Source organism: Silene latifolia, chromosome 1, assembly GCF_048544455.1.
Source record: "Silene latifolia isolate original U9 population chromosome 1, ASM4854445v1, whole genome shotgun sequence".
Lineage (NCBI taxonomy): Eukaryota > Viridiplantae > Streptophyta > Magnoliopsida > Caryophyllales > Caryophyllaceae > Silene > Silene latifolia.
The window spans coordinates 124,378,775-124,406,614 of NC_133526.1; positions in this window are offsets into that span (position 1 = coordinate 124,378,775).

The window sequence follows — 27,840 nt, forward strand, 5'->3', positions numbered from 1 at the left end:
CGAAGATTTGGCCGTTATGGCAATGTCTGACATATTTGATGCAATCAGATTCCATTGTGGTCCAATAATACCCTAAACGCGTAATTTTCTTTGCCATCATTGGTCCACTCATGTGAGGGCCACATTCTTCGTCGTGGACTTCTTCCATCACTTTCCGTGCCTGTGAATGATCAAGGCAACGCAGGATTACACCAAGAGGCGTTCTTTTATATAATTCTCCTTGCATGAGGACGTATTGGGAAGCTAGTAAGCGTATAGCACGTTGTCCCCTTTTCTCCATATCCGGTGGATAGGTGTCGTTCAGTTTGAAGTTTAGGATCGCTTGGAACAAAGGTTCCGCTGGGTTTTCTTCATCATCTGTAATTTGGTGCACATAAGCCGGTTCTGACCGTCGTTCGATGCATAAAGGCATTTCTACCATATTATCCGGCATATTAATCAAAGATGCAAGTTTTGCAAGAGCATCTGCAAATTGATTCTCTTCTCAAGGTAGGTGTAGGTATGTTACTTGATCGAAGAATTGGGCAACTTGGTCTATCCTGGCTTGATACGGTGCTAGTCTTTCACTTCGAATTTTCCAAGATCCCGTAATTTGGTTGATGATCAAAGATGAATTTTCATGTACCCGAAGATTCTTGATGCCTAAACCTACTGCTGCTTGTAGTCCAATGAGGCAAGCCTCATATTCTGCCGCATTATTTGTCACCTCGAAGTCGAGTTTGGCAGAGAGTGGTGTATGCTCGCCTTCAGGAGAAATGAGCAACACTCATATTCCGAATCCTCTTATGTTCGACGCTCCATCAAAATAGAGGTCCCAGGAGTCTACATCTGTTTGGAGTATATCCTCGTCCAGAAACGACCAGGTGTCTATTAGTTGTGCATCATTGATGGGATTTTCTGCGAAAACCTTGGCAACGGCGCGCCCTTTTATAACTTTCATAGGTATATACTTGAGATCGAACTCTGAGAGCATTAAAGTCCATCTTGCTAGGCGTCCTTTGAGGACGGGTTTCTCGAAGAGGTATTTGACAGGATCCATTTTGGAGTATATTTTGACGGAGTAGCTAAGCATGTAATGGCGTAGCTTCTTCGTTGCCCACACAAGAGCGAGACATGTCTTCTCGAGTGGTGTTTATTTGCACTCATACTCCAAGAACTTCTTACTAAGGTAGTAGATAGCCCTTTCTTCTTTTCCTACCGTTTGGGCCAGCATAGCACCCATGGCTGTTTCAGTTACCGTGAGATATAAACCAATAGGTTGATCTCGTTGGGGTGGCATGAGCACTGGTGGTTTGGCTAGTATCTCCTTGATTTGGTCGAATGCCTTTTGACAGCCATCATCCCACATGGTGTGATCTGGTTTCTTTAGCTTTTTGAAGATAGGTTCACAGATCATGGTGAGTTTCGATATGAATCGACTTATGTACTGCACCTTACCCAAGAATCCTCTAACTTCCTTCTCTGTTTGAGGTTGCAGCATTTCGATTAGAGCTTTGATCTTGGAAGGGTCTATTTCTATACCTCGTTGGCTAACAACGTATCCGAGGAGTTTGCCGGATGTTACCCACAATGCACACTTCTGTGGATTGAGTCTCATGTTGTACTTTCGTAATCTGGAGAAGAATTTGCGAAGGTTCGCAATGTGCCCCTCTCTGTCCTTGGACTTGACAATCATGTCATCTACGTATACCTCAACTTCTTTATGCATCATGTCATGTAATAGTGTAGTTGCGGTGCGTTGATATGTAGCTCCGGCATTGATTAACCCAAACGGCATAACCGTGTAGCAATAGGTACCCCATTGAGTGACGAAGGCGGTCTTGTGCATATCTTCTATGGCCATCTTGATTTGGTTACACCCTGCATATCCGTCCATGAAGAATAGCAATGCGTGATCTGCTGTATTATCCACCAATATGTCGATATATGGTAGTGGAAAGTCATCCTTGGGACTTGCTTTGTTTAAGTCTCTGAAATCAACACAAACACGGATTCTCCCATCCTTTTTGGGTACGGGTACTATGTTGGCTACCCAGTCTGAATACTCGGAAACTTTGATGAACCCGGCTTTGAATTGCTTATCGACTTCTTCTTTGATCTTAAGAGCCCATTTTGTCCTCATTCGACGAAGCTTCTGTTTTACGGGTTTGAAACCTGGTTTGATTGGGATTCTGTGCTCTGCGATATCCCTGTCGATCCCTGGCATGTCTTTGTAGGACCAAGCAAAAATGTCTTTGAACTCGTGTAGGAGGTCTACAAAGCTGGCCCTCTCAGCGGGGCTCAAGGTCGTCCCTATCCTAACTTCTTGGGGATCTAGTTCAGTTCCTACGTTGATGGGTTCGGGGTTTTCTATAAATGGTCCCCCTTCGCCCTCTTGTAGTATTTCTTTGGCTATGTAGGGAGGTATTTCGATTGAGTCTGGGTTTGGGTCATTTTCATTATCATCGTAAACAGAATTGCATTCAGAATAACACGAAGAGTAAGCAGAACCTGATTTATTCATATTAAAATTGGAGAAAAGTTGAAACAAAAAGCCATCTGTTCGGTAGTCAGTGCGGTAAAGGGACAGCTGTTGGGATATTTCCCGAACTAATGTTACTACTTGGTGCTAAGCTAGGAGAAACAAGAGGAGTGGGAGTGACGACAGGAGGAGACTCTCTAGGGACTTCTCTAGACTCCGACTCCGACTCTGACTCCGACTCTTACTCTGACTCGAATTCATTGTCTTCTTGTTCTCCTTTGAACATCTCTCCTTCTCCAGTGGTGAGCTTGAAGAGTCTTCCTTGGTTGTTTGTCCACTTGATCGACTTTCTCCATCCTTTCTGTTGATTCGAGCTAGTTTCTGTGATCAATGCGGTAGAGTTGAAGTGATCGTCTTGAAGTATCATGGTAATGATCTCATCCTGCGCGGCTCTAACAAATCGATCTTCCCCAAATAGTAAGCTAACAGCTTGTTCGTCTAAACAAGGTGCTTGACGAGTTTTGACGGTAGGAACCGTTTCTGTGGGAATGAAGTAGCAATCGTGAAAGATCTTGATTCCAGCCAGTTGCTTTCCTATGTAGTGCCAAGGCTCGGGAAACCCATGAAAGAGTTCTTGACTCCCTTCTCTAACGAAGTATCCATTTAGGGTAGGGAGGTAGGGTCGCATTTGGATTCCCACGTTCTTGCGGTTTTGGAATTGAGTGAGCATTTCTAGGGCTTCCTCCTTGATGGGTTAGTATCCTAGTCCTAGTGGTATCCTTTGTGACTTGCCTTCTTTGTAGGGTGCAAAGGTGTTTCTTCGGATAGGATTCAAAGGCATTCCCGGGAAGTATCCCTGAGATTTGAGTATGTGGTTGACCACTAAATTAGAGTAGGGATTGAAGTACAAGGGTGCCAACTCGCTTTCTATGACGTTTATGCTATGGAAGCCCCCAAGTTCATATACTGGATGCGCGAGCACTTGGTTACTTGACCTCTTTCCTATTACCGCTTTGATGGGTGACGAAGAGATCGTCACCACTTTACCATCTAGTGGGATCTTGATTTTCTGGTGGAGGGTGGATGTTACCGCTTTGGAAGCGTGAATCCAAGCTCTTCCCATAAGTATATTAAAGGATGCTTCAATGTTCACTATTTGGAAGTTAACCTTTCGTTCAATCGGCCCTATGGCTATGGTAAGGTTAACTAGTCCTACCACTTTTCGTCGTGTACCATCATATGCGCGAACACCTTGGTTGGTAGGGGTCCAATCTGACTCTTTCATTCCTAATTTGAATGTCGTTTTTAATGGTATGACTTTGATTGCCGAGCCATCATCTATTAAAGTCATTGGCACATTCTTCTTCAAGCAAATGACAGTGATGTAAAGAGCCAAGTTGTGATTAGCGCCAAAAGTTGGTAAATCTTCATCCGAGAAAGTAACAAGGTTACTTAGCTTAGGTGACTCTTGGAAGACCAAGTTGACCACTTCGTCGGGTGTGGAGTTATGTGCCACATTAAGTTTGGCCAAGGCTTGCAGTAAAGCTTGGCGATGTGGGAACGAACTTGCGACTAGTTGCCAGACTGAAAGATCAGCCTTTGTCTTCTGTAGTTGCTTTAGCAAATGGTCAGTAGAGGTATCTTCGTTATCATTCGGCGTGACAACGTTGGTATTGGTGATTGGACCATTTACTATGGGAGCATTTTGAGAAATATTTTGGTATGGACGCCCTGAACGAGTAAGGTGGTCTATATCTTGGTCCTCACTGTTTTGGACTATTTCCTCACTGACTTTAACTAGGTAGTGTTCAGTGAGGTATTCATCTTCATCATCGTCGGCCCATACTCCATTGACAGTAGCAAGTTCTCTCAATCTCATGATCTCGGCCTCCAATTGGATGATTTGGTCGATTAGTTCATCAATCACGGCTACTACTTCTTGCATTGTAGCATTTCGAGAGAGATTTAGTGGCGCACGTTCTTCGGGTGTTGCATTTGGATCACGTAGGGTTGCCACTACACTTTCTAATTCTGAGACTTGCCTATTCACACTCTTTGCCCATACTATAAAGTCGGTGATGGTAGGGGAAATGGTAGAGTAGTTCCTTTCTTCTTCTATTGCATAGATCTCATCTTCGACTGGAGAAATGAGGTGTGAACAATCTAAGGTAGATTCTTCACTTGTAATCATCAGAACTCCAAGAGGATTCTGAGTATTGTTAGGCTTGCCTCCAGGCAGTATTGGTAGGCGACCGTCTTCAATCATGTCTTGATGTAAATGTTTTAGCTTGTAACATTTTTCTGTATCGTGTCCCTTACCTCTATGATATTCGCAGTACCAATTCTCGTCCCAGGACTTGGATTTCTTTTCTTGTTCAGGTGTAGGGCCTATGGGTTGAAGCTTACCCTGTTTCATCAATCTCTTCAGAGCATTGGAGTATGTATCCCCAATGTTTGTGAACTTTCTTTGTGGGATACTCTTCTTTGATGGTTCGAGAAGGTTAACCTCATCGGTCTTGCTAGTAGAGCCGTAAGAACGACTTGTTGAACCTTGATATCCACGACCTACCGTTTTGGACAAGAGCCCTTTACGGATGTCATCTTCGATCCTTGTTCCTAGTACGGTTAAGTCCTTGAAGGTCTTAATGCTTTGGTATCTCAAATGATTTGCATAAATGGGATTTAAATTGTCCACGAATTTTTCCACGAGGGTAGCTTCATCTGGACGCTCGACAAGTTGGGTACTAGTCTTCCTCCACCTACTTAGGAAGTCGTAGAAGCCTTATTTATCATTTTGGGTAAGAACCTCTAAGGTGCGCATATTGACTTGGATCTCGGCATTATCCGCATATTGCTTAGCAAACTCGATCGCGGCATCATCCTAAGTGGCAATCTTCTTGTGCTCTAGAGAATAAAACAATTGTTTAGGAATGGTGTCGAGAGATGAAGGAAAGATCCTTAAGAACATCTCGGGTTTAATGCCTTTGATAGACATGTAATCCTTGAAAGCACGGATATGGTTCAAAGGGTTTTCATGCCCCTTGAATTTCGGGATATCCGTCATGTTGAAGTTGGTTGGCAATTTGGAACTCACGTACTCATACTTGCCATTGTTTTCCCTATAGATATCATCCCCTTTGAGATACATCAGTTGTTCCTCCAAGTATTGGAGTCGTTTCTCAGCTGCAGTCGGATCTACGGGAGGGTTGACCTCTTGTGCTCCCACAAAAGGGGGAGTATTTTCATTCGCGAAGTCATTCACAAAATCATGAAGTATTTCATTTTCTGCAGGAGGCAACCTAGTTTCTACGGCAACAATTCGGCCCTCGATCGTGTTGAGGCGATTATTCACTTGGTCTTGGCTAGTTTGGAGACGAGCGAGCGCGGCTAGGATTAGATCATTACCATTCGGTGGTTGTCCATTGACACTTGCGTGACTAGTTCTAGGCATCTTAAAACTGGATAAGAGATCGACAACAAATCAAAACACGATCAACCATTCTAGCACACTTACTCAAAGAAAAGGTTTGACTTGTGAAGTGGGAGTGTGCCACTTGTGTCAAGTGAGGTTTGAAGAAATGACAAGGTTTGGAAATGTTGGTCCTAGTCAACCATACTGTAGTTGTAGGAGTGGACTCGAAGTGAGGTTTTGAAATGGGCTTTGAGGCCCGAATTTTGACTTGACAATTGGACAGAGTTTCGTCTAGTTTTGCGCTAATATTGGCCTACTTTTCGAAAATTTTACGTTTTGAAAGTGGTTTTGATTTTACAAAATTCGTCATGGTTTCGTTTAGAAAATGGTGATCACATATGGTACAAGCATTTATACAGGCATTATAACGGGATGTTGAGTGCATTTAAAAGGGTTTTGGTTTAAAGGGTGGGTTGCCATACCGAACAATCAAACTCGGGGTCTGTGGAGAGGCTCGTACCAAACAGGAGTAAGGACGATTCCTAGTCCATTTCCTTGAGTAGTGAAAGTCCTTGATACAAACAAGAGTAAGTACCATGGTATGGTTGACGTCAATCGCTATCCATCCTTAGGCCCAAATAAGAATTTGGACTGTCTAGACGGGACGATTGGTCGAATGGGTTGGGTTGGGCCTTAGGAAGGCCGAATAAACGGTCTAGCAAGACCGAGTTATGAAAACCAACAACTGTCTTGTACAAACTATTCCCTAACCTTGTTCAAGTTTCACCCTTGGCTACACGTAAGTGTATTAATCCCCAGCGGAGTCGCCAAACTGTGGACGCGGGCCCACGGGGGTCGCTCGGGAGGAAAAGCGAGCAAGCTTTGCAATTGTGGAGTCGCCACCAATTTATTGTGGAAAATTGGAAACCGTTCGAATATCTCGCGTCATGTCAAGACACAAAGTAGCGACATGAACACTAAGAACTCGTTACCCTTAGCATTCTATGTCTAGAATGACTCTCGTGGATGCCAATGAACACGGATGTTCATAGAGATCTGGAGTAAGGGGTGAGGGTACGTATTAGGAAGCTCTTTTGATCGAACACCTAATCCCGCCCGCCTCGATAGCGGCCTCTACTAATGATTAGGGAAGTTATTCATACTCGATATGTTGAAGGTTATATGCATGCAATGCAACATCCAATAAATTAATCCTATCATGTGAAAATTAACTAAGTCGGTAAACACGTAGTTTAACATGCATTAGGTCGAAGTAGAGATTTAAGGTTAGTTGCATGTGAGAGCATACAAACAATATGATAATAAAGATACAATAAAAATACAATAAAGAAAATTACAATAATTACAAAGGGTTAAATGATTTACGTCGAAAATACACTTAAAACGGATAATTTGAGAAAAGAATAGAAAATAAATTAGCGAACAGATTAGCAGCGATATTACAATTAATAGTTAATTAATACGTAAACTAATAACTAAGTCAAAGCAGAAACGGGAGTTCAGAGACAGAATTCAACCCAGAACAGGCGCAGCAGAACTGCGTCCTTTGGAAGAGGCGCAGCAGTTGCTGCGTCTGTTCCTGACCTGAATTCGGGTTGTGAAGCCGGAATTGCGTGTTGTTAATGTTCATAGGTAAATTAATGATTGATTATCGATATTTGACTCGAATAGAAGTGGTTTAACAAATTATTTACATATGAATTGGTCATAAAAACAATAAAAGACGAATAAAATTAATTAGAACATATCAATTAGGTTAATTACGCGGTTAATGATATAAATTAACAAACTAATCAAATTAATTAGGTTATTAATGATGAACGATTGGTGACGATAATTAAACAGATGAAAATATACCAATGATGAATTCCAGAGACTTCAATATTGATGAATCGAATCTCTAAAACCCGAATTTGATTTAATGACGAATACCCGCAAATATGAATTATAAGGGATTTAAGTCGGGAATTAAAAGATGAATTAATTAATAACGAATTACATGTTAAAGATATTATACTAGAATTATCGTGTCAATGAACATGAACAATTGAAGGCAAATCAAAAACAAACAGAGGAACAAAAGACGAAGAAAGAAGAAAGGAAGCAGGAACTGCGGCAGCCTCAGGAAGAGGCGCAGCAGATGCTGCGTCCCATCGAAGAGGCGCAGCAGTTGCTGCGTCCTTTCCCGACGTTTGTCTCCTGTTAATCCGTAAAAAGGGTTTGAAACAAGGTTTTATAAATCGGTTTTGAATGTGTTTTCGACGTAAACCTTACAATAATGATTACAAAAATAAAGTACAATAATAAAAGATGGGATTTACACCCTCAGACTTACATGTTTGACGAAACGAGATTAACTAAGTTAACGTTTAGTGATGCTCGACTCGAATGTACGACGAAAGTGCCCTCTGAGAGGAAAACGAACAAAATTGATTAAGTTGATTGATGTGGAGTTGGTCAAATTGGTCGGTCATGCAAAACGAGGCTGATACTCAGAAGGATCCGAGCTTACGTGGTCGAAAGTTCAAGCACGTAGACGCCAAAAAGCAAGAGCATGATCTTAGAATCCAAAGGGAGAAAAGAAGGGCGGACACTCGCGTGAGAAATATGAGGAACGAAGGTCCCTATTTATACTAATCACACGAAGGAATTAGGGTTTCGGTAAAACTTTGGAAGTAAATATCGAAAAGATCTTAAAATACGCAGAAAGGAGCTGGGGAAAAGGCGCAGCAACCACTGCGTCTCTTGGAAGAGGCGCAGCACCTGTTGCGTCTTTTCCCCAAGGGTTTCCTCTTGCGGAAGAAAGATTTTCCGCCTTTCTATTATGGAATTGCGGTTGATCTTAATTTCCTTATTATATAAAATATAATTTCGGGATATAATTACCAAAAGATTAAAAGATTGAAACTATGGAATAGAAATATCCGGAACATTCCAGAATATTCTGACTCGGTATTTTAAACGGTTATTAGAAAATGAAGACGGTTTTTGACCCGGACTCCAAATGTACTCTAATTACTGTCAAAACGACCATAATGGCGCGTAGATGATGACCAAGGGATAGACATAAGTATTTGAGCTATCACTTGACGATAAACTTACGAATTGTCATAAATCGTTCCGTGTACCAAACATGCGGGCCAATCATCACCGGGTGGCTTGCGGGAGGTGCAGAAATTAGGTATCTACAGTAAACGGTTTAGCAATCTTTGAAAAATCCTTCATGAACCGGCGATAAAAACCGGCATGACCAAGGAAACTCCTCACTCCTTTAACATTAACAGGAGGAGGCAATTGTGGAATCACTTGCACCTTTACTTTATCAACCTCGATGCCTCTCTCCGAAACTAAGTCCCCTAAGACAACTCCCTCATTGACCATAAAGTGGCACTTCTTCCAATTAAGAACAAGATTAACCTCAATGCAGCACTGCAACACTTTATCAAGGTTAGACAGACAATTTGCAAAATCACTTCTATAGACACTAAAATCGTCCATAAAGACTTTCATAATAGACTCTATGTACTATGAAAATATCCCCATCTTGCACCTTTGAAAGGTGGCAGGGGCATTATATACATAAACCAAAAGGCATCCTGCGATAAGCGAAAACACCCTGAGGACAAGTAAAAGTAGTCTTTTCCTGATTGTCTGGATGAATAGGGATCTGAAATAACCCTGAGTATCCATCTAGATAACAGACATTTAGCGGCATCTATCATCTGATCAATGAAAGGAAGGGAAATGTGATCTTTCTTTGTGGCGGCATTTAGCTGTCTGTAGTCTATGCACATCCACCAACCAGTCACTACTCTAGTAGGTATCACAATATCCTGCATCTTCTGGTTCAGTCGGCGCTGACCCTGTCTCCAAGGCTTGTGGTCTTCCTCAAGTTCAATTTTGTGCATACAAATATCAGGATTGATGCCCTTAATGTCATCCAATGAATAACCCATGGCTTTCCTGCTTTTCATAATAACAGCTAACAAAGCGGTCAGCTGATCATCATCCAATTTAGCGCTAACAATGACGGGATATTGCTTTGTATCATCTAAAAATGCATATTTAAGATGAGAAGGAAGAGGCTTACGCTCAGGTACCTTTACCTCTATGGCGCAAAGAGTATTTATCATTTGTTCCACTCTCTCTCCCTCAGCGTCGGTGAGTTCACGCTCATCTAATGCAGCTTCTAGCAAATCCAACACAGCATCATTGTTCTCTGGGTTATCTGCACACTCATCCAAAAGAATCAAAGCTTCTAGTGGATCCTTTATAAAGGAATCCGACCAGAGCTCATAAAAACACTTGTCAAAAATATCAACTGAATAGCAAGTATCCTCTATCATTGGGCAAGCAAGTGTACCAGGCAAACTAAAAGTAATCGCATCATCCCTCACTGCAAGAGTAAAACGCCCTTGTTTGACATCAATAATGGCCCCAGCTGTACATAAGAATGGTCATCCTAGTATAATTGGGGTCCGGGTATCTTCAGCTATGTCTTAAACAATGAAGTCCACTAGTATAAAGAACTTGCCTACTTTAACATGCACGTCCTCTAAGATACCCAAGGGTCGTCTAACATATCTATCAGCCATATGTAAGGTGATGTTAGTCATTTTAAGATGACCCATATTTAGTTTCTTGCAAACAGAAAAAGGCATGACACTGACACTGCCTCCTAAATCACAGAGAGCCTTATCTATCACTTCGTTTCCTATGGTACAGGTAATAGAGAAACTACCCGGGTCTTTCATTTTTGGTGGAGCTTTATTGAAAACTAATTTACTAGACTCTTCCATAAATGCAACAGTCTTGAATTCACTAAGCTCTCTCTTACGCGTCAAAATGTCTTTCATAAACTTTGCGTAAGTAGGCACCTGGGTAATAAGTTCAGTCAAGGGGACGATTACCTGAAGGTTCTTGACCACGTCCACAAACTTACCGTACTGTCCCTCGTCCTTAGCATCCTTTAGACGTCCCGGATAAGGAACTCTGGTAGCAATAAGTGGGCCTGCGACCTTCTCTTTACCTTTGACAGAACGTGAGATATCCGCAGCAGAGGAAGACGACACGGTAGCGGAATTAGGCTTTGAAATAGAACTTCCGATGGCACAGGCATTCGATCGAGCATTGTTTCCACTCGATCGAGGAATGCATACCTCTCGATCGAGTTCGTCAAATTCAGCACATTTCGATCGAGGGCCTGGATCACTCGATCGAACATTGTTGTTGGGCAAATTACTCGATCGAGAAGAATAATCTTCTCGATCGAATTCGTCAGTTTGAGCTTCTCTCGATCGAACAGTGGAAGTATTCGATCGAGTACCCTTGGAGGAAATATCACTCGATCGAGAAGAACAAGCATTCGATCGAGCTACTTGGCGATGTTCAGCAGGGAGATCTTTACTCAACTCCTCCAAAACAATTTTCCGGGTCTCATCAGCAGTTAAATCATCATCTTCCGGCATTTTCGGTCCATCATAAGTAAGACCGCTTCGGAGATTTATGGCATTGATCGGGTCACATTGAGGTGGGTGATTCACTTGACTTTGCGCGGATGAAAGACACGCAACTTGGTCTTGTAGCTCTCCTATAGCGTTGTCGTCTTTGTCGGTCTTCCTCTCAAGCTGAAGTGTTAAATTCAACACCATGGACTTTAGCTCTGCAAGTTCTCCAATTGCAGAGGGTGAATCAACTTGTTGTGGCATTGGTTTGGAAGGACTAGATGCACTTGTCATGGTCAAGTCTTCATATAGTTTGGAAAACGACACTCCTTGCTTGAATTGTCTATAAGCACGGATCCGCTCCACATCCGCCATACAAGTAATAGGGTCGTGTCCCTCCATACCGCATCTACCAAAAACTACCTCTTGCTCAGTTATGGCATAAACTTGTTCTTGCACACCTGAAGTTTGTAAAATCTCCGAATTGTTTAAACTTCCACTGGAGCTTCCCAATTCAGCTACCACAAATTCATTTTCTCGCCTACCTCCTCTAGGATTTCCATATTCAGCTACGTGAATGGTCATTTCTTCAATAAGGTGCCATCCTTTATCATCTTCAACGTTTTTTCTAGAACCTCCCTTTGGCCGCGTTGTCTAGTATGGCTCTCTGGTCAGGATATAACCCATTGTAGAATTGGGTATATAGGAACCAATGTTTGAAGCCATGATGAGGCACAGAACGAACAAGTCTCTTGAACCTAGTCCAAGCCCCATTCAGATCTTCAGTAGGCAGTTGCTCAAATGCAGTTATTTGGCTTCTCAGCGCGTTAGTACGTTGTGGTGGGAAATACCGTCTGTAGAAGGCTAAAGCAAGGGAACTCCAGTCAGTAACACCGGCAACTTCCCTGTCTAAATCTCTAAACCATTCCCGGGCATCATCAGTCAAAGAAAAGGGAAAAAGAAGTCCCTTGACCCTATCTTGTGTCACCCCAGCAGCTAAAGGAATGGTGGAACAGTACTCTGTAAACAGCTCTATATGCTTACACGGATCTTCACCAAGTAATTCCTTGAAAAGATTTCTCTCAACCAACTGTATATAAGATGGGTGAATTCCAAAGGTCCTTGCGTCTATAGTAGGAAGCAAGAAACCTTTAGGCAGAGAATCCACCGTAGGTTCGGAGTGACTAGCAATGTTCGTCATATCAGCAAGTAGAGTCTACAGAAGGGCAGGTATGACAAAGTTCTCTTCTAGAACAGATTTCTAGCAACACTAATAAAACACTAGAAAAATATGAGATCAGTCTCAAGGAAAAAATTCCTTGAGACGAGAGGCAGACTTAAATTAAGAAACAAAATTATGCCACCTCCCCGGCATCGGCGCCAAAATTTGATACCGTCGTTTAGTACCAAAAATAAATACCTAAGTACTACTAACAGAAGTCAACGGTAAGTAGGGTCGATCTCCATAGGGAGATGGGAAAATGTCTGCTAAACTAAGTCCGTCTGAGTCACTATTTCTTAGGGGTTTTCAATGGTTGTTCTAATCTAAGGAGATCAAAGGAGATAAATAAAGTAGAGGAAAGCAAAGAAGAAAGTTGATAACAATTGAGCAGAGAGAAAACAGCTAAGACAATCGGTTCACCATGATTCTTAAGAAATATAGTCTAGGGTCTCAGGTCAATGCAAATTCGATCTACAAGGTAGTGAAAAGGTCCTTCTGGTCCGCTATTCTCCCTAAGACAATTCTAACTTAACTTCCGCCCTCATTAGAATGCCCTAATGTTCACTACAGGTCTTACCTTTTCCAATCTTCCGATCCGGGTCAAGGTGTAGCGAGATTAATTATCTAATTGCGTCGACTCAAGTAGACAAGAACAATTATATGCAGCAATTAACAACATAGATCTAATTCGCATCAAGTTCTAATCACCTATTTATAATTTCCTTAAAATCATGGCTCCCCTATTTCTTAGCAAAAGAGGATTAGCTATGCATAACTATTGAACAAGCAACATCCATACATAAACTATAGAAGTTAAACATAATAAAAGTATAAAGTAAAGAATAACAACAATAGAGATTAATGGGAAGAAGGCAATAGAACAAAGTAATTGATTAAAGATTAAGAATAGAGTAAAGAATACCGATTACAAGGAGGAAAAATAATCCAAGATTAGGGTCCCAAATGCAAAGTTCTAAGAGAGTGTAATAGGAGTAGTCGAAGGAAGGAGAGAAAAGAGAGTATTATGACTGCCGTCATAACTATATATCCTAATTACAAAAGGAAATCTCGAAAGTTAACTCAAGATCCACATAAAACACCTAGGCTCTCGATCGAGTGAAATGAAACCACTCGATCGAGAGAAAAACATGACAAACCATTCGATCGAGTAAACAGAGCGTTCAATCGAAGACTTCAGAGGGTAGCTTCTCGATCGAGTAAAAGCAGAGCTCGATCGAGTGATTCTTGGAGGATAAAGCATTCGATCGACCACTATGAGTAGCGAAATTGGACGATCGAGCTATATAAGCACGGGTGAACTCCTTGATACCTTCCGAGGCCACTTCACGCATCTCTAAGTGACAGATTCCAAGCTCCGATTCCCCGTTCTCCAAAATGCATAGGATTAGGACAAGTTCAGGCTCGATTTCACTCCTTTCTGGTTCACACCTGCAATTTACACAAGACAAACCAAAGTAAACTATTCGGGGGCATTTGTAGCTAGACGCCACAGAAATAACAAAGAAATGCGTGTAAAAATGAGGTAAAAACCTTATATAAAATACACGCAACCAATCTCCCCAAACCAAACCTTTGCTTGTCCCCAAGCAAACTATGAATGCAACTAAAGACAACTAATGGAATGGGACCAACTCATTAGCTACAAATTATCCACCAAAACCAATTTAGTGCAACAACTAACAAAGTAGCAATAAGCAAGTGCAAACAAGTTTAATCAATGTCTCAAACTACTGAACCGTCGACCTTGCGAGACTCATAAATATCGGTCTCTCACGGGTCGCTCATCACTCAAATTAAGCACATGGTGAGTATATGAGTAAAAGATAGAAAGAAGTAAAGACACTCACCTAACTCGACCTATAAGAACATGCATGCAGTCTAACATGAACAAAGTCTCTACAACCGTACATATGCATTCCAATAAACTAATGACCAAAACACATGCCGAGGACTTACATTTGGGTAAGTGAGGTAATGGGTAAGAAGGGGCTAAAATGAATTGGGAGATATGGAGTTAATAGCCAAGCTAGCAACAACGGGTCAAAATTTTGAAACTTCGCAACTTCATACTCAAAATAACAATGCAAAATAGTGCCAACTTGCAGCACACAACTCACTAGTCACCATAAAATCATCAACTCCCCAAATGATACAAATATAGCATGGGAGCAAAAACGACAACATAATATGTTTTTTTTTTTGCTCATGATTTTTCATAATCTTTTTTTCTTCATATTCTTTTTTCATTTTTTTTTCATAACTTTTTCTTTCCTTTTTCATTCCCTTCGACATTTCCACCAACTTCTCAAACCAGATATATAACCATATTGCAATGAAACATTCCCAACAGCTACTATTACTAGCTCGGCTAGGGTAGGCAGAATTATAGATTGTAGCTATATGGGACAAAACGGGTAATTTGGCTATGTGGAGCTCATGGGTGGAATGAAATAAAGGGAATTGCCTCTCCTAACATGTGTCACCAACCACAGACCGAATGCATACATGTACTAAGTAGACTGAATTCATGTTTATGCAAATTTATGTTACATTCCCTATAGAGAGTACTACTCACATCCTATATGAAACTGGTCATGGATAAGTTTATCAAGCTCTAAACCTTAGAATGTAAATACAGCTTGCCAATATAAGGGTCAAGTCTATTCGTTCAGATTAGTTTTAAACAAAAACTCGTAGATTATGCATATTACCACGCCAACAGCATATTAAGAATGTGCAAGGTAAGGGTAAAAATGACTCAAAGTAGCATAAAAGTTCAACGTTCCGACTCAACCTAAATGCAGAAATAAACGTGAATTTTTTGAATTTTTAAGGAATTTGTGAATTAAAACAACAATGCATGCGAAAATAGATAAACGTGCAAACTGAAATGCAATAAAACAACATGTAGATATGGATGCATACCTCCCGAAACCAAACCATACAATGCTCTTATTGTACGAAAAACAGGGAAAGTAATGCAAACGGAAAAGAAAAGGAGAATGGGACTTGGAAAACTTACAAGACGACATGAAGTAGGGACCTCCCGAAACCGACCATGAACATGGGAGGTCATAAGTAGCTCATCAATATCGCAGCATGCGAGATATAGCAGCAGGACTCGATCGACAAAGCAGAAGGGTTCGATCGAGTAGTTTAGGTGCCAGAAGCTCTCGATCGAGGAGAAGAGGTGCTCGATCGAGAAGAAGGATTTTGCAGGCATTCGATCGAAAGGAGCAGAAGTTCGATCGAGGGGAATTGGCAGCAGAAGTGTTCGATCGAGGGAGAAAACTACTCGATCGAACTGGTCACCTGCAAAACACATCAAAAGAAGCCACGAGACTAACAAAAGTACGTACATGTTCAGCGTTTGTTCGTAAAACTAGAGTCTAAGCAAACAAAAACTAAAGCAACAAGTTTAAACAAAATTACAACAAAACAAACCGGGTTGCCTCCCGGATAGCGCAGGTTTAAGATGTCCCGCATGACCTTCTGACTTCAAGTAGCTGGCGCATCACGATTGTCGAAGTACAAAACTTTAACTCGGCCATCCGTATCGTTTGCTTCATGGTAATGCATCACATATTGGCCATTGACTTTGAACCTGTTGCCCTCGGACCTTTCTAATTCAACGGACCCAAATTTGGTGACACCAGTCACTGTATGAGGGCCACTCCACCTGGACTGCAGCTTACCAGGAAACAAGCGCAGTCGGGCATTAAACAACAACACTTTCTGCCCGACATGAAATTCTCGAGGTTGGATCTGTTTGTCGTGCCATCTCTTCGTCTTTCTTTGTAGACGCGTGAGCTATCATAGGCATTTAGCCTAAACTCCTCCAGTTCATGTACCTGCAATAAAAGGTTCTGACCACACAACTTAGGATCAAATTTTAGTTCACGTATAGCCCACCAAGCCTTACACTCTAACTCAACAGGTAAATGACAGGACTTCCCATAAACCAGCCGATATGGTGATGCACCAATCGGTGTTTTAAAGGCAGTCCGATAGGCTCATAATGTGTCATCTAGTTTTAGACTCCAGTCCTTCCGTGATTTAGAAACTACCTTAGCCAAAATCTCTTTTATCTCCCTGTTAGAGACCTCAACTTGCCCACTAGTTTGAGGATGATATCCTAAACCCCGACGGTGTTGGAAACCGACTTTAGACAATATAGAAGTGAGTTTCTTTTCTTTAAAATGCATTCCCCCATCACTAATGACGACCCTAGGGACACCAAATCGGGGAAAAATAATCTTTTTAAATATTTTAATCACAGTCTTGGCATCACAATTAGGTGAAGCAATCGCCTCCACCCACTTAGACACATAATCTACGGCTACCAAAATATACCTATTACCTTTGCTAGACGGGAAGGGTCCTTGGAAATCTATGCCCCAGACATCAAAAACCTCGACCTCTAAGATGCCATTTTGTGGCATCTTATGTCGCTTATAAATATTCCCAGAGCGTTGGCAAGCATCACAAGCTGAAACAAACATTTTAGCATCGACAAATAAAGTAGGCCAGTAAAAACCGGACTGAAGTACCTTAGCCACGGTGCGCGATGGACCGTGGTGACCACCATAAGAGGATGAATGGCAGCCCTTCAAGATTGCTCTGGTCTCCCACTGCGGAATACACCATCTGTAGAGACCGTCTGCACACTCCTTAAATAAATAAGGATTATCCCAGAATTACTACTTAGCGTTATAGAGAAAACGCTTCTTCTGCTGATAACAAAGGTCGGGTGGCAGCTCGCCACTGACAACATAGTCATCCAAATCTGCATACCATAGATCATGGTTAGTATTAGAAGAGAAAACAGCAATTAAGGAGTCATCGGGAAAAGAGTCATCAATAGGTAAAGAATCCTCTCCCTCCTGTTGCGATAGTCGCGACAGATGATCAGCTACTACGTTCTCTGCACCCTTCTTATCTTTGATCTGTAAATCAAATTCCTGGAGAAAGAGTATCCACCTCAGCAATCGTGGTTTAGCTTCCTTCTTAGCAAGAAGGTGTCTCAGTGCTGCACGGTCAGTAAATACAGTAACTTCTTACCCTATCAGATAAGAACGAAATTTCTCCAGCGTATAAACCACAGCTAACAGTTCCTTGTCAGTAGTGGTGTACTTCACTTGAGCCTCATCCAGAGTTCGGCTCGCATAGTATATTGCATTCAAGGCTTTGTCTTTCCGCTGGCCTAACACCGCTCCTAGTGCATAATCACTAGCATCGCACATAATCTCAAACGGCAAGTCCTAGTTGGGAGGCTGTATAATCGGCGCTGAAATCATGGCCTGCTTTAACCTGTTAAAGGCAGAAAAACACTCATCAGTAAATGCAAAGGGGGCATCCTTAAGGAACAGCTGTGTAAGCGGCTTAGCAGTCTTTGAAAAATCCTTGATGAACCGGCGATAAAAACCGGTATGACCAAGGAAACTCCTCACTCCTTTAACATTAACAAGAGGAGGCAATTGCTGAATCACTTGCACCTTTGCTTTATCAACCTCGATGCCTCTGTCCGAAACTAAGTGCCCTAAGACAACTCCCTTGTTGACCATAAAGTGGCACTTCTCCCAATTAAGCACAAGATTAACCTCAACGCAGCGCTGCAACACTTTATCAAGGTTAGACAGACAATTAGCAAAATCACTTCCATAGACACTAAAATCGTCCATAAATACTTCTATAATAGACTCTATGTACTCTGAAAATATCCCCATCATGCACCTTTGATAGGTGGCAGGGGCATTACATACATAAACAAAAAGGCATCCTGCGATAAGCAAAAACACCCCGAGGACAAGTAAAATTAGTCTTTTCCTTATCGTCTGGATGAATAGGAATCTGAAAGAACCCTGAGTATCCATCTAGATAATAGAAAAACTTATGAGAAGCTAACCTTTCTACCATCTGATCAATGAAAGGAAGGGGAAAGTGATCTTTCTTTGTGGCGACATTTAGCTGTCTGTAGTCTATGCACATCCGCCAACCAGTCACTACTCTAGTAGGTATCAATTCGTTCTTATCATTCTTGACCACAGTAGTCCCTCCTTTCTTTGGAACTACCTGAACTGGACTCACCCACTTAGAATGACCAACAGAATAGATAATACCTGCATCGAGCAGCTTCATTACCTCAGCCATCACAACATCCTACATCTTCTGGTTCAGTCGGCGCTGACCCTGTCTGCAAGGCTTATGGTCTTCCTCAAGTTCAATTCTGTGCATACAAATATCAGGACTGATGCCCTTAATGTCATCCAATGAATAACCCATGGCTTTCCTGTTTTTCTTAAGAACAGCTAACAAAGCCCTTAAAATGCATATTTAAGATGAGAAGGAAGAGGCATACGCTCAGGTACCTTTACCTCTATGGCGCAAAGAGTATTTATCATTTGTTCCACACTCTCTCTCAGCGTCGGTGAGTTCATGCTCATCTAATGCAGCTTCTAGCAAATCCAACACAGCATCATTGTGCTCTGGTTATCTGCACACTCATCCAAAAGCATCAAAGCTTCTAGTGGATCCTTTATAAAGGAACCCGGCCAGAGCTCATAAACAGACTCGTCAACAATATCAACTGAATAGCAAGTATCCTCTATCATTGGGCGAGCAAGTGTACCAGGAAAACTAAAAGTGATCGCATCATCCCCCACTGCAAGAATCAAACGCCCTTATTTGACATCAATAATGGCCCCAGTTGTACATAACAATGGTCATCCTAGTATAATTAGGATTCGGGTATCCTCAGCTATGTCTAAAACAATGAAGTCCACTAGTATAAAGAACTTGCCTACTTTAACAGGCACGTCCTCTAAGATACCCAAAGGTCGTCTAATAGATCTATCAGCCATCTGTAAGGTGATGTTAGTCATTTTAAGGTGACCCATATTTAGTTTCTTGCAGACAGAAAAGGCATGACACTGACACTGGCTCCTAAATCACAGAGAGCCTTATCTATCACTTCGTTTCCTATGGTACAGGTAATAGAGAAACTACCCGGGTCTTTCATTTTTGGTGGAGCTTTATTGAGAAGTAAATTACTAGACTCTTCCATAAATGCAACAGTCTGGAATTCACTAAGCTCTCTCTTACGCATCAAAATGTCTTTCATAAATTTTGCGTAAGTAGGCACCTGGGTAATAAGTTCAGTAAAGGGGACGGTTACCTGAAGGTTCTTGACCACGTCCATAAACTTATCGTACTGTCGCTCGGCCTTAGCATCCTTCAGACGTCCCAGATAAGGAACTCTGGTAGCAATAAGCGGGCCTCCGACCTTCTCTTTACATTTGACAGAACGTGACATCTCCGCAGCAGGGGAAGACGACACGGTAGCGGAATTAGGCTTTGAAATAAAACTTCCGATGGCACAGGCATTCGATCGAGCATTGTTTCCACTCGATCGAACACTTTCTTCAAGAAATGTACTCGATCGAGGAATGCATACCTCTCGATTGAGTTTGTCAAATTCAGCACATTTCGATCGAGGGCCTGGATCACTCGATCGAACATTGTTGTTGGGCAAATTACTCGATTGAGAAGAATAATCTCCTCGATCGAATTCGTCAGTTTGAGCTTCTCTCGATCGAACAGTGGGAGTATTCGATCGAGTACCCTTGGAGGAAATATCACTCGATCGAGAAGAAGAAGCATTCGATCGAGCTACTTGGCGATGTTCAGCAGAGACATCGTTACTCAACTCCTCCAAAACAATTTTCCGGGTCTCATCAGCAGTTAAATCATCATCTTCCGGCATTTTCGGTCCATCATAAGTAAGACCGCTTCGGAGATTTATGGCATTGATCGGGTCACATTGAGGTGGGTGATTCACTTGACTTTACGCGGATGAAAGACGCGCAACTTGGTCTTGTAGCTCTCCTATAGCGTTGTTGTCTTTGTCGGTCTTCCTCTCAAGCTGAAGTGTTAAATTCAACACCATGGACTTCAGCTCTGCAAGTTCTCCAATTGCAGAGGGTGAATCAACTTGTCGTGGCAATCGTTTGGAAGGACTAGATGCACTTGTCATGGTCAAGTCTTCATATAGTTTGGAAAACGGCACTCCTTGCTTGAATTGTCTATAAGCACGGACCCACTCCACATCCGCCATACAAGTAATAGGGTCGTGTCCCTCCATACCACATCTACCACAAACTACCTCTTGCTCAGTTATGGCATAAACTTGTTCATGCACACCTGAAGTTTGTAAAATCTCCGAATTGTTTAACCTTCCACTGGAGCTTCCCAATTCAGCTACCACAAATTCATTTGCTCGCCTACCTCCTCTGGGATTTCCATATTCAACTACGTGAATGCCCATTTCTTCAATAAGGTTCCATCATTTATCATCTTCAATGTTTTTCGGGAACCTCCCTTTGGCCGCGTTGTCTAGTATAGCTCTCTGGTCAGGATATAACCCATTGTAGAATTGGGTACATAGGTACCAACGTTTGAAGCCATGATGAGGTGCAGAACGAACAAGTCTCTTGAACCTAGTCCAAGCCCCATTCAGATCTTCAGTAGGCAATTGCTCAAATGCAGTTATTTGGCTTCTCAGCACATTAGTACGTTGTGGTGGGAAATACCGCCTGTAGAAGGCTAAAGCAAGGGAACTCCAGTCAGTAACATCGGCAGCTTCCATGTCCAAATCTCTCAACCATTCCCGGGCATCATCAGTCAAAGAAAAGGGAAAAAGAACTCCCTTGACCCTATCCTGTGTCACCCCAGCAGCTAAAGGAATGGTGGAACAGTACTTTGTAAACAGCTATATATGCTTACATGGATCTTCACCAGGTAATCCCTTGAAGAGATTTCTCTCAACCAACTGTATATAAGATGGGTGAATTCCAAAGGTCCCTGCGTCTTTAGTAGGAAGCAAGAAACCTTTAGGCACAGAATCCACCGTAGGTTCGGAGTGACTGGCGATGTTCGGCATATCAGGAAGTAGAGTCTACAGAAGGGCAAGTATGACAATGTTCTCTTCTAGAACATATTTCCAGCAACACTAATAAAGCACTAGAAAAATATGAGATCAGTCTCAAGGAATAAATTCCTTGAGACGAGAGACAGACTTAAAATAAGCAACAAAATTACGCCACCTCCCCGGCAAAGGCGCCAAAATTTGATACCGTCGTTCAATACCAAAAATAAATACCTGAGTACTACTAACAGAAGTCAGCGGTATGTAGGGTCGATCTCTATAGGGAGATGGGCAAATGTCTGCTAAACTATGTCCATCTGAGTCACTAATTCATAGGGGTTTTCAATGGTTGTTATAATCTAAGGAGATCAAAGGAGAGAAATAAAGTAGAGGAAAGCAAAGAAGAAAGTTGATAACAATTAAGCAGAAAGAAAATAGCTAAGACAATCGGTTCACCATGATTCTTAAGAAATATAGTCTAGGGTCTCAGGTCAATGCAAATTCGATCTACAGGGTAGTGAAAAGGTCCTTCCGGTCCGCTATTCGCCCTAAGACAATTCTAACTTAACTTCCGCCCTCATTAGAATGCCTTATTGTTCACTACAGGTCATACCTTTTCCAATCTTCCGATCCAGGTCAAGGTGTACCGAGATTAATTATTTAATTGCGTCGACTCAAGTAGACAAGAACAATTATATGCAGCGATTAACAACATAGATCTAATTCGCATCAAGTTCTAATCACCTATTCATAGTTTCCTTAAAATCATGGCTCCCCTATGTCATAGCAAAAGAGGATTAACTATGCATAACTATTGAACAAGCAACAACCATACATAAACTATAGAAGTTCAACATAATAAAAGTATAAAGTAAAGAATAACAACAATAGAGATTAATTGGAAGAAGGCAATAGAACAAAGTAATTGATTAAAGATTAAGAATAGAGTAAAGAACACCGATTACAAGGAGGAAAAATAATCCAATATTAGGGTCCCAAATGCAAAGTTCTAAGAGAGAGTAATAGGAGTAGTCGAAGGAAGGAGAGAAAAGAGAGTATTATGACTGCCGTCATAACTATATATCCTAATTACAAAAGGAAATCTCGAAAGTTAACTCAAGATCCGCACAAAACAGCTAGTGTAACACCCCGGTTTATAAAAGAAGTCCTCGTCAAGACATTCCTGAATAAAACGGACTGTTACCATCTCGGTTTCCCGAGGTAGTGAATAACAAATTAAACTCCAAGGCAATTTATATAATATTTTAACTTAATTATTACAAATTCTCTTTTCAAATTAAATTACAAGAACTGACATAAATAAAAGTGAAGTCTTCTAGATGATGATCTAGTTACTAAGTCGTCTGATCCAGTGTCTCACGCCCATCCAGCTCCCGTCCTATCTCTTAAACCTGTCAAGTCTGCTCCCCATAAAACGGTTCATCACAGGTGTTCACGAATACACAGGGTCAACCACGAGGTTGAGTAGGGAAAACAATAAAACAATAAAATATGATATGCATGATACTCCGTCACCTCCATCTCCATCTCAACTCATCACACACATCTCATACCCCGGAACGCCCAGCCATACCGATCCCCGGTAGACTATAAATATCGACCGAAGTCGATCTGCCAGCTCAACAGCTGAGGACACCAGGGCAAGTCCTGCAGAACCCGCCTGGGCCTTATCACAACATCACATCGTATCTCAACATCGTCACCACCACATCCTCCTCCAACTCCAATGCATATGAAATGCTCAACAGTAATTAATGCAATGCAATATGTATATAAATCACTCGAACGATAAATCATAAAGTCATGCCAGTTACCCGATGTTGTGATATCATACTCAATACGATCAAATCAGTCAATCACCTTTCCGAATATAAATGATAACGTAAATCAACAACCATGAAACAAGTCAACACAATTCAACAACAACGATAATCACCAAGTGTATTTCCCTACCTCAAAGTGCCAAAGAAATCCAATTAAGCAGTTAAGCAGTCCAGAAATAAAGCAACGAATCTGATTATCGATCCTTCACGAATTCGTCACCTAAAACAATTATAATAATTATAATTACTAACTACTAAATATAGACATCTCCCAAAATAGAAGCTTTCCCGAAATACATTCCCGACACCAACTTATGCCCAATTGATAGTTAAAATAACCCGATTAGTATTTGACTCAACTTCCCAAAATAGAAGGTTACCAAAGTAGAATTTCTTAAAATGGAAACTTTCCCGATATAGTAACTTTTCTCTGTTAACAAACCCGACTCAGAATAATTAATTATGATTAATTATTATTTTATTTTAAGCAACTCGGAACTAAAACCCAAAATGGTAATTAAAGGATTAACGAATTATACTTTTAAGAAAACCCGCATTAACATTTGAACCACTCAACACCCGACTTGAATTATTAAGTGTCTCGGGAATAATTTATTTAAATGACTCGGGATTTAATTTAAATAACTAATATGATAAATAAAGATTAAACGAGTTATACGATTTATAAATACCCGAATCAATCCTTAACAGCTCAAACAATCCCGACTCAAAATCTGTCTTTTATTATTTAAATACTCGGGAATTAAATTACTTAATTAAGAATATGATAAATTAACGAATCCTAATGATTACACTATGACAAAAACCCGTTTCAAACACTAAGGCAACCCGTCATCAACACTACCCATTCTTCACTCTCACCCACACCCTTAAACCGCCACCTGACCACCCCGACAACCACCGCACCTGACCCCCACTTCGTCCCCACCATCAGCGACCACCACCACCCTGGTCGACTGCCGCCGGCGAGTCGAACCAGGGCTGACAGATGGCCAGGTTCACCACCGTGTAACACCAACACCCTCTGTTTCTCGCCATACCACCACCGCAGCCAATAACCATACCCTGCCAAACAACCACGACCCTACTCACCGTCAACCCACGAACCTAGACACCGTGGCACCACCGTCTCGACCTCCCCCTAGTCCACGGTGGTGCCACCCCAAACATACCCGTCTAAACCCGTATGCAAATCCCCCTGCTTACCCGTTTGCTACCCCCTGTCAATGTCGCCTATTTCTGCCACCACTACCACCCAAAGCCCACCTGACCGCCACCAATAGGGGCGACTCAGACCACCCAACACCATTACCCCGACACCAACCACCCTTATCCCCTCCCTAAGACACGCAACCCCAACCAAAAACCCGACATAAAAGATGAAAACAGAGGAGGAATGTGACATGCTTACCTTTCCGCCACCACAACAACCACCAGGGCCACCCTACGTCGTCGACAACCTCCCTTTGACCTTCCTTGCTGCGCCGTCCCCACTCCTGCTCTCTCTCTCTCTCGTTTTGCATGAGGGTTGATGTTGGAGTTGATGAAAGGAGGGAGGCAGTTGAGGGAGTGAGAAGGAGGGAGGCGGCTGGTAGTTACCATTAGGGTTAGGGTTAGGGTTAGGGTTAGGGTTTATAAAAGGGTTAGTTGGGCTTAGGGTTGAGGGTAAATGGGCTGGACAGTTAATGGGCCAGCTCACATTTCGAATTCCATATAAACCCGTCTTTATTAACTTGCGATAGTTTAACTAATTATCGACTCAACTATTTTCCCGACATAATTGTGATATAAAATGTATAATAATTAATATAAAATAATATCCGTTTAATTAATTATATTATATAAAAATACGGGGTATTACAGTCTTCCCCCCTTAAAATGAACTTCGTCCCGAAGTTCGCTCCCGTACTCAAACCTCAGAAGGGTATTGCATATCGTTCTTACGGATGTCACGCATTTCTAACACGGTTAACACACACTTTTGACACATCAATTAAACCTAACAAATACGGAATGTTACATTCTGCCCTCCTAAAAATAAACTTCGTCCCGAAGTTTAACTCGTCATTACTTAACCAACTAACTATAACAAATAACTACCTGAGAACACAAATGCATAAAACTAAATATTCATCTAAGAACGCCGTCAAACTCAAGTAACTCGATAACCATGGTCTCACTGGACCGCAAATGTAACTCGGCATAAAGGCCCCACAACTCATAGCTCAATACCAGTAGTTTAACTTATACCCTCCTTTTACACATCGACCAACTAACCGAAGTAGGAATAAACATGTAGAACTCATTTGTATAGGCACCCCACAACTAAGTATCAACTTGGTCAACTATAATCTACAAACAAGTGCAAATTAAACATTAAGATTTTACAATCCTACCCAACTAGAAACATGGTTACGTCCTCGTAACCTTCATTATTATAACCAAGGTTCTCAACTACTGCTAACAACTGAAAGAGGATAAAATATTCACAACTCACGCTCAAGTTAACTAATCCCTACCAAAGACAATCCACATGCGAGCTCTCTCAAGGAAGCTACCGCTACCAGTAAAAATCATTAGTAATTATTCGTTTCACCAATTATTATAATCTTATACCTTTGAAAACATAGGTGATCAATCAACATAAGAAAAGAATTAGGGTCAAAACTTAATAAATCGATTTATGAAAATTTATAACCTAATAGGTCCAGTCTGACTTTCCTTTACTTAATTGTACAGATTTAGGTCAAGACACGTAATCACCAATAAAATGAAAACAACCAGTTTCAACATTCGTAACTAACCACAACCCCCTGATCCGCTATATGAACGAACAACATGGCTAATTTAACCCACTACTTGTGACTCCGTTCTATTTTCATTACTCCAGACTAGCAAATATCATGAAACCATACAATCGATTACATCGGCCGGAAATCTCATTCCGAATTTATACTCACACGACAAAATCTAACTTCATTTCCAAAACTTTTACTTTCATGTTGTACGGTGAAAAATTTTCTTAACATAAATCTTATAACAGAGCCGTTATAGAACCCATTTACAGCTTACTACGAAACTCAAAATCAGATAAACTTAATTCAATTCCTTTAAACAAAACAAGCTTAGGTGTCGACTCATATATCGTAATTTACAGGTTCATCTTATCCATTTCAGTCCTATCTTTACTAATGGACGACTATTACCTCAACATCAGGATTTTAGTTGCACTTCTTTACTCAGTTATATTCACGGCTCAATTAAACGTAGCTTTAACGACTATCATTTAAACTAACGCATATCAGGTGAATCATCAAAGGGTTATCCCATTATAATTGTCAACATAGTTATCATAAACAATCTTTATTAAAATATAATTGATAGTGACGACTCGAGAATATAGATATGTCAAATGTCGTGCTACAATGGCAAAATCATTTTAGCATTTTATGACAATGTGATAATGAACATATTCAATAAGGAATAACAACACGGTTTATTATCATGTTATAAGTTTTAGGTTTGATTGAAATAATTTAATGCAATAAAGTAATAAGTATAACTTTAGGCACACAACTCACATGAAAGTCTTTAAAACTCAGATGACATCCTACATGTGGGAACATTTAGACATAATCCTTACTATCATCCATGTGTAAACATTTAACATAATTATTATAATTACTCATGCGAGTATATTAGAACAATCAAATTAACATTTAACGCCATCAACTTTACCAATATATGACAATATAGTTTTATATATTTATATATCCGACCACTATGCCAATGTTATGAACACACCAGAGATATTACAAAGATGCCAAACATATATAAAATATGCAAACAATCGGACTCGTTTAAAATATTTCACCCTTAATTAGAAATTAATTTAAGCTATCCAATTTTACTCATACTATCATGCCAACCATGTTATCGACTAAGCTTTAAATTTTGTCACTTGTTAAGATACATAATTACTGAACATGCGTGCTACTATCGTCATATAAAATATTATAAATTCACCTTAATGAGGCTCTTAATTCAATCAAACAATCGTATGAAAATTCAACATAGACGCACATTTTAAATGTTTTGATTCACGTTGTAATTTCCAAAGACCACGAACAAATAACCGTTCGGTTAAAACTTGATTCATATTACTTTTATAAAACACGGGGATTAAAAATACAGAGAAAAAGAATTAGGTTTAAAGCATAAGAATTCCATTTTTGAAGAATTTTACAACTTAGTTGGTCCAAACAAACATGTAAACATGTGACAGCTATTGGTCCGAAACTTGGGTCAGTTTGCAAAACTTATTATTTAATATTGAAACATAAAGATTTTTCGTGGATTATTAATTTGAAAACATGTGCGACTCTTTTGATCGGTGGAGCTGGAATTATGTAAAAATTATTAATACAATTTAAATGAGGATTTTATAAAATCATTGGTCAAACATCACTGC